The sequence below is a fragment of the Monodon monoceros genome, unplaced genomic scaffold (genome assembly GCF_005190385.1).
Source record: "Monodon monoceros isolate NGI ecotype Baffin Bay Population unplaced genomic scaffold, NGI_Narwhal_1 Super_Scaffold_21, whole genome shotgun sequence".
Lineage (NCBI taxonomy): Eukaryota > Metazoa > Chordata > Mammalia > Artiodactyla > Monodontidae > Monodon > Monodon monoceros.
In genome coordinates this window covers 9,251,417-9,262,783 of record NW_021703778.1, presented here as the reverse complement: position 1 = coordinate 9,262,783, position 11,367 = coordinate 9,251,417, and positions in this window count along the sequence as shown.

Here is an 11,367-nt window from a genome sequence, read left to right as displayed (position 1 = left end):
AGTGGGGATAAATACTGACACCTGTATTCTATCCTCAAGCAATTTGTAATGTAATTGAAGGAAATTTAATTGACATTCATGGAGGTAACATTTAAAAAACAGGAAACTAGTATGCATCTGATAAAGTATTAAAAGGGCTAAGAAGAAATAGAGATACTAGAGGTGTTAAAGTGCTTATGGGTGAAATATATCCGTTTAATTGGGTCACCTTTATATTTTAGTGCGTTGAAGAAAGGCTTACGTTTCGGACAACTGCTCATCTTCTCAGAGCAATGAAATATACTGGCTTTGAACGCAAACGTTTTACTCTTTTAGAATGGTTTTCTAAAACTCTTTACTATAGATTCAGCAATAATTTAGATCACTTATAAATCAAATCTTATTTTCTTTAAACGTACAAAAGACTCATTTCCATCTACTACCGAGAATTTTCTCGGAAGCAATTAAGGTTGTTGGCTTCTAGAATGCTGTAAGACAACAGGGCAGCGGTAGGCTGGAGCTGGCTCATGCTGGCTCAAGAGAGCAGATTGTTGAATATGCAGGAATTTTGCCATCTGTTTGTTAAGCTGTGAATACCTTGAAATTGGCTATAATGGGAGTTTACACTATGGAAATTGGCAAACATCACAAATGATTATTTTATTTTTTTCTCCCATCGAGCCAGTTTTCTAGCACACCATTGGATGAGGATGTCCCAGAGGAGAAGCTAGATTTGCACCTGAGCCTCCCAAGTGCTGGAAAAACTGAAGCAGAAGGACTAGTTAAAGCTAAAGGAGCTGTGGATCTGAATGCTGATCCTGTCAGCCCGGTGAGCCAGGAGATAAGTCTCAACCTGTGTGAGATGCAAAAGCACCTCAAGTCCTGCTGCAACCTCTGGCCTAAAAACCATTCATCTCAAATGACTAGAAGCTTAAGAAAGCTTGTTATTTTTCATTTCTTGGCATATACGATTTCTTCTATTTTGAAGTGTCTCTTATAATTTTATTGTTCTTCTTCCAAACCCTCACTCTCCTCCCCAAACACACACACACACACACATCTTGAGGCATCACACTTCCTTTAAATATCGCACCTCAACTCAGAACACATCAGGAGGCTTTGGGGATCATTAAGTATTAGCCATATCCCTCCCCATATTGAATAGAGACATTTTATTTAACACAGTGTGAAGAGAACCACAGGGCAGCACCCTCTCCTTTCTCTGGTTGCCTGAATTCGCTACAGAAATATAAACATCAGGGAAGAAGGAAGATGGGTGAGGCTATGGGGTTAAGCAAATCATTTAAAAAATCCATTTTGTTTCCTTTTTCCAGAATAACATATGTAGACCTTGTGATATCAGACCTCATGCCATAGGGTCAGAGAGGTGAGTTTTATAAAAACAAGTATCCTATACAAATTATAAAAACTTTAAGTGTGACATTTGTGGAGCCACTGAAACATCGCTAAGAATTACCATGAGAAGCAATGCTTGAAATCTGCTGCCCTGGGAGATTTTGCCATTGTGATCACTTGCCCTACCTTGAAGAGAACTGTTCTGTACTATTCATCAGAATAAGTTAATACCATATAAGCTCATTTTAAGCTAAGTTTAAGCAGCAATGAACTTAAGCAATGTATCTCCAATAATGGAATTTCAAGCACTGCTACAAACTGGAGAGGAGACATTTGCTGACTTCAGGGGATTTTCTGTTTCCATAAAACTACACAGATGGATGGATGGCTGTGTAATCCTACAATATCCTATCTCTGTAAGTAAAAGTAAGTGACTTATGTGCGGGGAAGGTCACATAATTACTGATAAATAAGAAATGATTTTGGAGAAAATCAAGAGATGATAAATTTGAAAGGATAAACTATCCACACACACCAGGATTATCTCTGAAGCACCTCATGCCAAGCAAAGTAATTATCCACTGTTTAAAATCGTGTGTTAAATTACTCACAAATCATCCAAGAAAAAATAATTCTACAGGGAGTTTCTGACACCAATGAAACAAGGATATAATCCACTGAGGAATCCTCCTCCGTAACATGTACCAATATTGGCTTCTCTAGTTTAGTGTGGTTCTTTTTCTCTCTCTCTTTTTTTCTTTTACCACCAATACCACAAATCTTGGCACTACAATATGTCTTCAACTTACTAATGAGGTAGCTTCTGAAAATTTATTTATAAAATCATATGTTTTGAACTTCTAATTAATTTTTAGATAGAACCAATGTTAAATCGTAGTGCAGTCCTCAGACTGACTCACTAAAAAATAACCCATAAAACGTCTCAATTCAAGTGCAAAAAACACCAGGTGAGTGCTCTCAACATCTATACATGCTTCCTGAGGAAGTGAGTTTGGGTCCTCTTACATTTTGACCTAGGAATCAACAAGCTTAAGCTTTGTTGAGAAAAAAATAATTTTTTTTATAGTTACAAAAACTGATGACTTGACATCATCCAGTAGATTTGTCTTCGTAGATGGAGAAGTAGCTTCATGCCATAGTTTTCAGTTAGAATTAAAATGCACCATACTTCTCGTTACCTTTGTCCTTGACTACCACTAAAAATATAAACCAGGAATATTCTTCTTCTACATTCCTACTCTATCTTTGCCATATTATTCTTGCCCAAACTCATTCTTCCTTTGCTTAAGCCCAACCAAGCCTTTCGCCTAAACAGCCCTCCTATTGCAATCAATTTGCTCTGTAGTCTAACTTTTCATTACATCCTATCTCTTTTCTATGGCAGAAACCTGGCTATTCCAAGGGAACATATCCTTCCCTACAGCCCTTTCCAATGTAAGTTACTCATTATCTTACTTTCCAAACAATAAGACCAAGAATAAGACACAGAGCTGTTACTTTTCTTCCTTACATTTGCTACTACTCAGTTATTCACTAGTAAGCTTGGACAAAATACAAAGAAAAAAAAAGAAAACAACCTCATATTTTTGTCTAGAGTAACAGAAGCCTTTTCTTGCCATCTCCCTACTTTTTGGCCTTTTCTTCTTTTATCCCTGGCTCAAGGATGTCTCTCCAGCCTGAAATATCTCTTGGGCCAATTTCTATCCAACTCCCTAGTGTAACCACTGAAGTCCTCCATGTGGATGATCTCCACTCCCACTCCACCGTACCGACCCACTCCCTGGACTTCATTGTGATCTGGAATTTCTCCACCACTGATATCTTGTACTTTCACTCTCACCCTGGTTACCTTCTTACAGCTCATTCACTTTCGTATTCCCAAAAACCTACTATTCAATTGCTCCAAAACTTTCTCTAACACACAAAACAGACAAATTAAATACAGTTCCCAGACAACCACCAACTACATTTTACCCCAAACTGTCAGACTTGCTTACCTAGCTCCCTGGGTGCATTATGTACTCATTGTCTCCCCACTGATATGACATCTTGAATTTTTATGTACAATATCTCAGCAAAATCTAACAGCTGGAACATTCTCTTTTCCACTTATAACCCAAGGCTGTGAAGAAAAATCAAATAATCATGGAGACTGAAGATCCTCAAGCTGGGGCTTTCACTTGGAACTTGGCAAGCTCCTTCTTGTATTTCTAAATTTCAACTTAAACGAATCCCTTTTTCTGTCCATAACTCATCTCCTTCTCTGCAGTAGATAATGTTTGTTCCCTCACTGAGAAAACTGGGACGATTGAGCAAGAAGTTTATCAATTAACTTCCCTGCTACCTACAAATAGGGCTGACTTACCTATGAGGTACTGTGCCCAGAACCCCACAATATTTTTAGGAGCTCACTCAAATGTTTTAATTTCTTTTAAAATCAGTAGAAAAAAGAGAAGTTTTAGGTTGAAGAACATGTTTCAGTGTATTATATTGTAAATTCACCTTCATATCAAATATAATTTTTTCTTTTTTTTTTTTGCGGTACAGGGGCCTCTCACTGTTGTGGCCTCTCCCGTTGCGGAGCACAGGCTCCGGACGCGCAGGCCCAGCGGCCATGGCTCACGGGCCCAGCCGCTCCGCAGCATGTGGGATCCTCCCGGACCGGGACACGAACCCGTGTCCCCCGCATCGGCAGGCGGACTCTCAACCGCTGCGCCGCCAGGGAAGCCCTCAAATATAATTTTTTAACATCTTTTATGGTGACCATGAGGACAAAATTCCAGGACATGTGAAAGCCCCGAGGCAACCGTGCCTACAGACTCACTGTCCTCACAGCTGGTTGTGGTGGCAGCCTCACTGACCATGTCTTCATCCTCCACCTGGGCTCTAGACCTGCCCTGCTTTCCGCTTTGAAGATCTTCCAGAGTCCTGAGAGTTCAGCTCTTCTGCTCTGGCAGCACTGAGCCCTTAGCATGTACAGTAGTGAAAGTAGTTCTCAAAAACCACCACCAACCATGAATTAGTGAATACAAAAACATTGCTCCCAGGGATACACAGATTTAGGTTCCTGGGAGTCTCTGGCCATAATATTACGTCAACTGACCAATATACATTCTTGTTTTAAGTGTGTTTTCGTTTAATGACACCTCATTTGATATATAGTGTTGAGTCATTAACGTTGAAATCACGGCCAACAGCACTGTCACTCAGGACTCACATAGCTGACCTTCATCTTTCCTCGATAAGGCACATCACAGCCTCATGCTCAGAAACACCAGCCTCTCAGCACTTCACTCAGGGGCCACTCGAAACAGCAAAATCACCAACAAAAAGCATGAACACTGTGGCACTGTATCGACCAAGAAAAGGACACTTGTTTACTGCATGAGAGCTGAAGCAAGAAGGCCATGTCGCCTTGTTGAAACTCAGCGAGGAGCACAGGCTTTGGGAGAGTCAAGCTTTCCCCTCCTCTGGGCTGATGCACAAATGGCCAGGAGAGTGCCGTGAGTATTGGCTTTGGGATTATAAACGTTTGCAAGTAGGTAAATTAACGGGGATGCAGGTGCACAGAGAAAAGGCCATGTGAGGACACAGTGAGAATGCAAGCCAAGGAGAGGCCTCAGGAGCAACCAGACCTGCCCACACCTTGATCTTGGACTTCTAGCCTTCAGAAGAAAATAAATATCTGTTGTGTTAGCCACCCAGCCTGTGGTATTTTATTAGGCAAACTAATGTAATAGGCTCAAGTCTTTCCTCGTTTTTACATTTCCAGGGCCAATGAATAATCTTATGTGTTTATTTTATTTGACTTAGTGGTACTGGATACACTCGACTAGCTATTTTCTTCTTAAAATTCTTTCCTTTGTTGCCTTCTAGTTTTCCTTCTCCAACTGTATTCCTTTCTGTTTTTCTTGATGAGAGTCTCTTTATCCACTGGGCTCATAAACACTGCTGTCACCTAAGGACAAGTCAGGAACCAAGGTCATGAACTCCTGACCGCAGTTCATAAGCTCTGCAAGATGGGCCACCTCTGACTTGACCTTGAAGCACTTCCCCCTGGTTAATTATGACTGAGCCACACAGGCAACTCTGTCCTTCAAACTGACTATTCTCCTCTGGGGTTTTTTTGCACTTACTGCCTCTCTGCCCTGGGCAGTCACCCCAGGGTGGTGCACGGCTGACTCTGCCAGGGGGTCCTGAGCACCCCTTCCTTCAACTAGACCCTCTATCACACACTAGGTTGAAAACTATTTACCTTTGTTCTGTTTATCCATTTATTTAATTATACAGTGTTTACCTCGAATATTAGGTCCACAAGTGAAGAGTTTTGAAAGAATGAAGCTGTGATTTTCAAATTGAGAGGCTCTGTCCCAAATAAATGTGTTTTCTTTTAACATCAATAACAAGTCCAAAGGTCCAATATTTTACATGATTACGATAAATGTATCCTATCAAATAATATCAGAAAATCCATTTAAAAGTACTAAATAGAAGTAAAAATGCATAGAATATACATAGATCTTTTATACATGTATTTATACATTCCAATAGCCTTATTAAGTCCCTGTTATTTTCCAGTCCCTGTTGTAGATACTGGGAATACAGAACATCCCTCCTTACTTCCGTGAGATGTGACTAGACTCTCCTTGACCAACTTTAGTCAGGTTCCTCTAGCCTTGTTCTCCACTAGCCCTCAACCATGGGCTTCTGTAATTATTCCTGCAGATCCCAGATATAGCAAGAATCCTGCTAAGTCAGTTTAGAGAAAATCCTCCTCCCATCCTTGATATCTAATCAACCTTGGTATCTGATCAAATTTCTGACCCTCTCCCTCACCCCCCGTCCCCAGGTGATATCTCATCAACCCTGGCCTGACTTCAGCAAGAATCCTGTTAGGTCAGTTCGAACTTCCCTTGATGCTTCCTCTTAGTAATTTTCCACCCACTGACCGCCGCCCCCCCCCCCACTCCAGCTGCTCCTTGGCTACAAATCCCCACTTGCTCTCGTTGTATTTGGAGTTGGGCCTGATTTCTTTCCCCTACGGTGGTAGTGTGACACCTATCTCAATAGCGCTGAAAAAAGACTGCTTTACTGCCTTAACAAATGTCAGAAAATATTTTCCTTAACAAACAATAAAGTTCCACTTAAAAAACTGATATATAATGATCTCTTTTTAAAAATATGTAATTCATTTTTAATGTTTCCTTGAATTGACAGTGTGTGCTTTTTAACGCTGCACTCACAGTTATACTGAAATTTCGCTTTTTTTGAAAATCTGTGTCGGAAAAACTTAGACTAAAAGAAACCAACACGTTCCCCTTGGCTCAGAGGTGGAAGAGTTTTACTGCCCTTTCTCCACTTTATGTCTTTGTGCATCTGTGTTCTCATGATTCTAGAATTCCTGGCATGAAAAGTCAATTATCATGTGTATTCTTTGGGAGCATGTATACTACAAAATACCAAGTTAAAAACAATTTTCTTTTGGATGAATGTGACCTAGTTAATGGTTCTATGTGGACACGAGAGTTATGTCCAGGAAGTAAGCGCTACCTCTGACCCAGAACACAATGTGGGGGAAGAGCTACTGAGCCCTTTCTCGGGGACAGTCCTCTGCTTTCTAAATCTTCACAGGGAAAAGCATCATTGGATGGATATAATTAGGGCCCTGACAGTTGTTTCTGTTTTTTTTAAATGTAGCTAACGTTAAAATGTTTATATTTTAATATTTACTCACATTTTGTTTTACTTTTTTCTGAAGCAAGTGATATTTTCCAAATAAAGTTTTGAAATATTTGCTAAAAAATACTGCCCAACAAAAGATGAAATAATCAAATAAAAACCGTATCAGTGCACTCTTTCATCCTCTGATGGGCTATGGTGGATAATTAGCAGAAATTATTTTCCCTAAAAGAGTGAGGTATTTTGTCCTACAACGTAATACTGAAGGGCTTCCGAGATCTAGAAATCACTGCCCCTTGCCATACATACGTGAATTATGCACAAATAGTTAAATTTTATTTTTTGTTTGTTTTTATTTTTTATACAGTAGGTTCTTATTAGTTATCTATTTTATATATATTAGTGTATACATGTCAATCCCAATCTCCCAGTTCATCCCACCACCACACTCCCCCCCCTCCCCCCCCACTTTCCCCCCTTGGTGTCCATATGTTTGTTCTCTACATTTGTGTCTCTATTTCTGCCCTGCAAACCAGTTCACCTGTACCATTTTTCTAGATTCCACATATATGCGTTAACATACGGTATTTGTTTTTCTCTTTTTGAGTTACTTCACTCTGTGTGACAGTCTCTAGGTCCATCCATGTCTCTACAAATGACCCAATTTTGTTCCTTTTTATGGCTGAGTAATATTCCATTGTATATATGTACTGCATCTTCTTTATCCTTTCGTCTGTCGATAGGCATTTAGGTTGCTTCCATGACCTGGCTATTGTAAATAGTTCTGCAATGAACATTGGGGTGCATATGTCTTTTTGAATTATGGTTTTCTCTGGGTATATGCCCAGTAGTGGGATTGCTGGGTCATATGGTAATTCTATTTTTTGTTTTTTAAGGCACCTCCATACTGTTCTCCATAGTGGCTGTATCAATTTACATTCCCGCCAACAGTGCAAGAGGGTTGCCTTTTCTCAACGCCCTCTCCAGCATTTGTTGTTTGTAGATTTTCTGATGATGCCCATTCTAACCGGTGGGAGGTGATACCTCATTGTAGTTTTGATTTGCATTTCTCTAATAATTGGCGATGTTGAGCATCTTTTCATGTGTCTCTTGGCCATCTGTATGTCTTCTCTGGAGAAATGTCTAACAAATAGTTAAAATTTAAAACAATAATATGTAAAAGTGTCTCCTTCCAATCAGCTTTATCCTTTCATCTTAAAATTCTGCATATACATATATATGCGAAACAATATTTTCCCTTTCATACAGAACACCTAAACTGATATCATGGTATTTGCAGTTGAATACACAGCTCTAAAAAACTAGTGATGGTGCTTCAATCACTAAAGATTTAATAAAAATGTTGAATCCTGGTGGATAAAGGAAGTTGCAAAACATCTTAATGAACAATGCGTGTAATTTCTTTTATATCATTAGTTGTAAAATCTCCCTCAAATGTTATTAGTATTAAATATTTTAAGAAGCTTTAAAATGCTCTAGTTTTACTGATTGAAGCAAAAATCGAGGTACACTTTTGCAGTTTTTACACCTATGTAGTCATCCTTTTTCATAACCACTTATTGAATCTACTTAATTTTAACTCATTGGGAAAAAAATCAGTCGAGATTCTCTCTCTCTCTACTTCCCCACCCACCCCAACAGCACTTTTCCAGAACATGTGTTTTAGAGCAACTTATAGGACGCTAAAATCCTCTTGTTCATTTTTCAATTGTGTAGCAATTTGTATAATGCATCCTGAATGATTTCCTCCTAGTGGAACTATTACAAATTAACCTGAAAAATACCCAAATTACAGTTTCAGTCCTTTAAAGAAATACAGAGCTCACATTGTGCTGTGTGCTGCAGAAAGCAATCATTATGCCATGTGTCCTAATCTGTTAGTCTCCTTGAAAGTAAGCTGTCTACCTCCCCATAGAGTTTATGCACGTTTCCTTAGTAAACACATTTCATCAGGAAACAGCTACTCTCTTGGGGCATATCATCATGTCTTCAAAACTCCAAAAGAATGAAAAGTGCAAGGCAGTATGGCACTATTCACTCCGTGCAGACACCTACAAATGTTTGCAAACGTGAGCTTGGCTGTAATCCTCCCTATGGAAGTGCACAGAACATAGGGCAGCCTAAATCACGACAGCGTGTGGGTGACAAAGGCACTTCACCTTCATGAACAAATACTAATTTTGGATGCACCTAAGAGTGATGAGTAGCCATCAACAAAGGGCACATGCTGTTTGTGGTTCTCCTTTCTTTCATTCTGGGCTTTGCTAAAGCTTGCATATACTGAAGGAAAGGAAAGCAGTATACTGCAAAATGAACACATTTTCAAACTTTAAAAAAATGAATAATACTATTTCTTCCCAACATCCAAGGGCCTTCAATTTAGAAAATATATAGCTATCTTTCCGAGCTTAAGGAAAAATTTAAATAATGTGAGCTATTTTGCTATTCCCTTTCTCAGAACTTGGATTTTTTTTCTTTCTTTATGTGGGAGAGCTTCTTTGGTCGGAATTTTTGCTTCTTATCGGTTTGTATGAATTTGCTCTTGCATTTCAATTTCTCTTGTAACTCTTTTATTTTTAATTAATTTATTTATTTTTGGCTGCATTGGGTCTTCATTGCTGCACGTGGCCTTTCTCTAGTTGTGGTGAGCGAGGGCTACTCTTCCTTGCGGTGCGCGGGCTTCTCATTGCGGTGCGTGGGCTTCTCATTGCGGTGCCTTCTCTTGTTGTGGAGCACAGGCTCTAGGCATGCAGGCTTCAGTAGTTGTGGCTCGCAGACTCTAGAGCTCAGGCTCAGTAGTTGTGGTGCACGAGCTTAGTTGCTCCGCAGCATGTGGGATCTTCCTGGATCAGGGCTCGAACTCGTGTCCCCTGCATTGGTAGGCGGATTCTTAACCACTGCGCCGCCAGGGAAGCCCTCTTGTAACTCTTGTGACTTTGTTTGCCATTTGCTTTAATCCCTATTTAACCCATGAAAAAACCCTAGAGAAAACCTCCTGTAATACATGTCCTAGAACTTAACTAACTTAATAAGATATTTGTCTTAAGGACTGGTTTTCAAGGTTGAAAAGGCAGTCTTTCCTTTGCTTACTTACGCGATTTGCAATGCTTTGGGTTTAATTAGGTGACAGAATAAGTTGACCATGGTGATCAGGAAGTGTTTTGATCCAGATTATTGGAATGGAAATTCTACTTTGCTTTCCCAGTAAGTTAGAAGCCAGAATCTTTCACCATTAGATCTGACAACAGGAATTTATTCCCTGTCCCCTGATATAGCTTGTAAGGAGCAACAGGCCAGGGTGTATGTGACCAGAGGTTATAACATTCTGATTCATTATGCTGCAGTCATGAATCTGCCCTGTTAGAGACAAGCTCCATCCATCCATTTAGCTGTCATTCTGACCATGAATGTAATGCTGTTATGGTGAGGGCCAAGTCCACTGCTCATGCCAGATGTTGTTAGGAATTCAATCCATCCTACATATGAACACTGGCTCCTTCAAACAACAAGATGTTGAGAGAATTACATATCAAGTTGTGAGTTTTCTTGGCATTTAATTATCCAGCTCAAAGAAACATACTCCCTAATTGTTCCTGAGGTTACTGCCTAGGACATAAGAAGAAGGGATTTTGTGAATTAATGGTATGATATTGGCAGCTATGAAAACATTTCAAGTTATTGCAATGTGTCTTTTTTGGTTGTTTTTATTTATTTATTTATTTATTTTTTTGCTTACTCCTAATTCCTGTATGTCAGTAGAAATCAACCATCTTTTAGATGTGATGTCACTGTTAGATAAAATTTGGGGGAGGAAATTCACTCATAACATAAAATGTATCTATTTTCATTTCATGTATTATATTACAATTCTTGTTCACATATTAATATAACACGACTGCAGAGATAGAAGGAAACTTTTTTTTTAATTTGAGTAATCACAGCTAGAACTTGGTTCCACTGACTCATGGTCCATTGCATGACATACTAGAAATTAATTTTTCCCTCTCAAAAATTATGTTGAATCAGTGAAGAAAGGACTGCATGGTTATTGCTATTGCTTTTGTTTAGATGTTTCTCACTTTCATAAAGGAAATGGACAGTTAGAAGGACCACATGCTTTTATAACTTGGCCTTCTCTAGCTGGTCTTTGGGAAAAATTCAGCTTCCTTAGCTAAGGATATGAATTCCTCCAGTCTGCTCCTAGGTTTTCTCCTCAGCCCTATTGACAGCCCCTCCATCCATCTACCTGATGTACCAGCTTCTCAGGATCCTGTGCTGACCTCGTCCCTTTCCCTGGACACTACGTCTTGG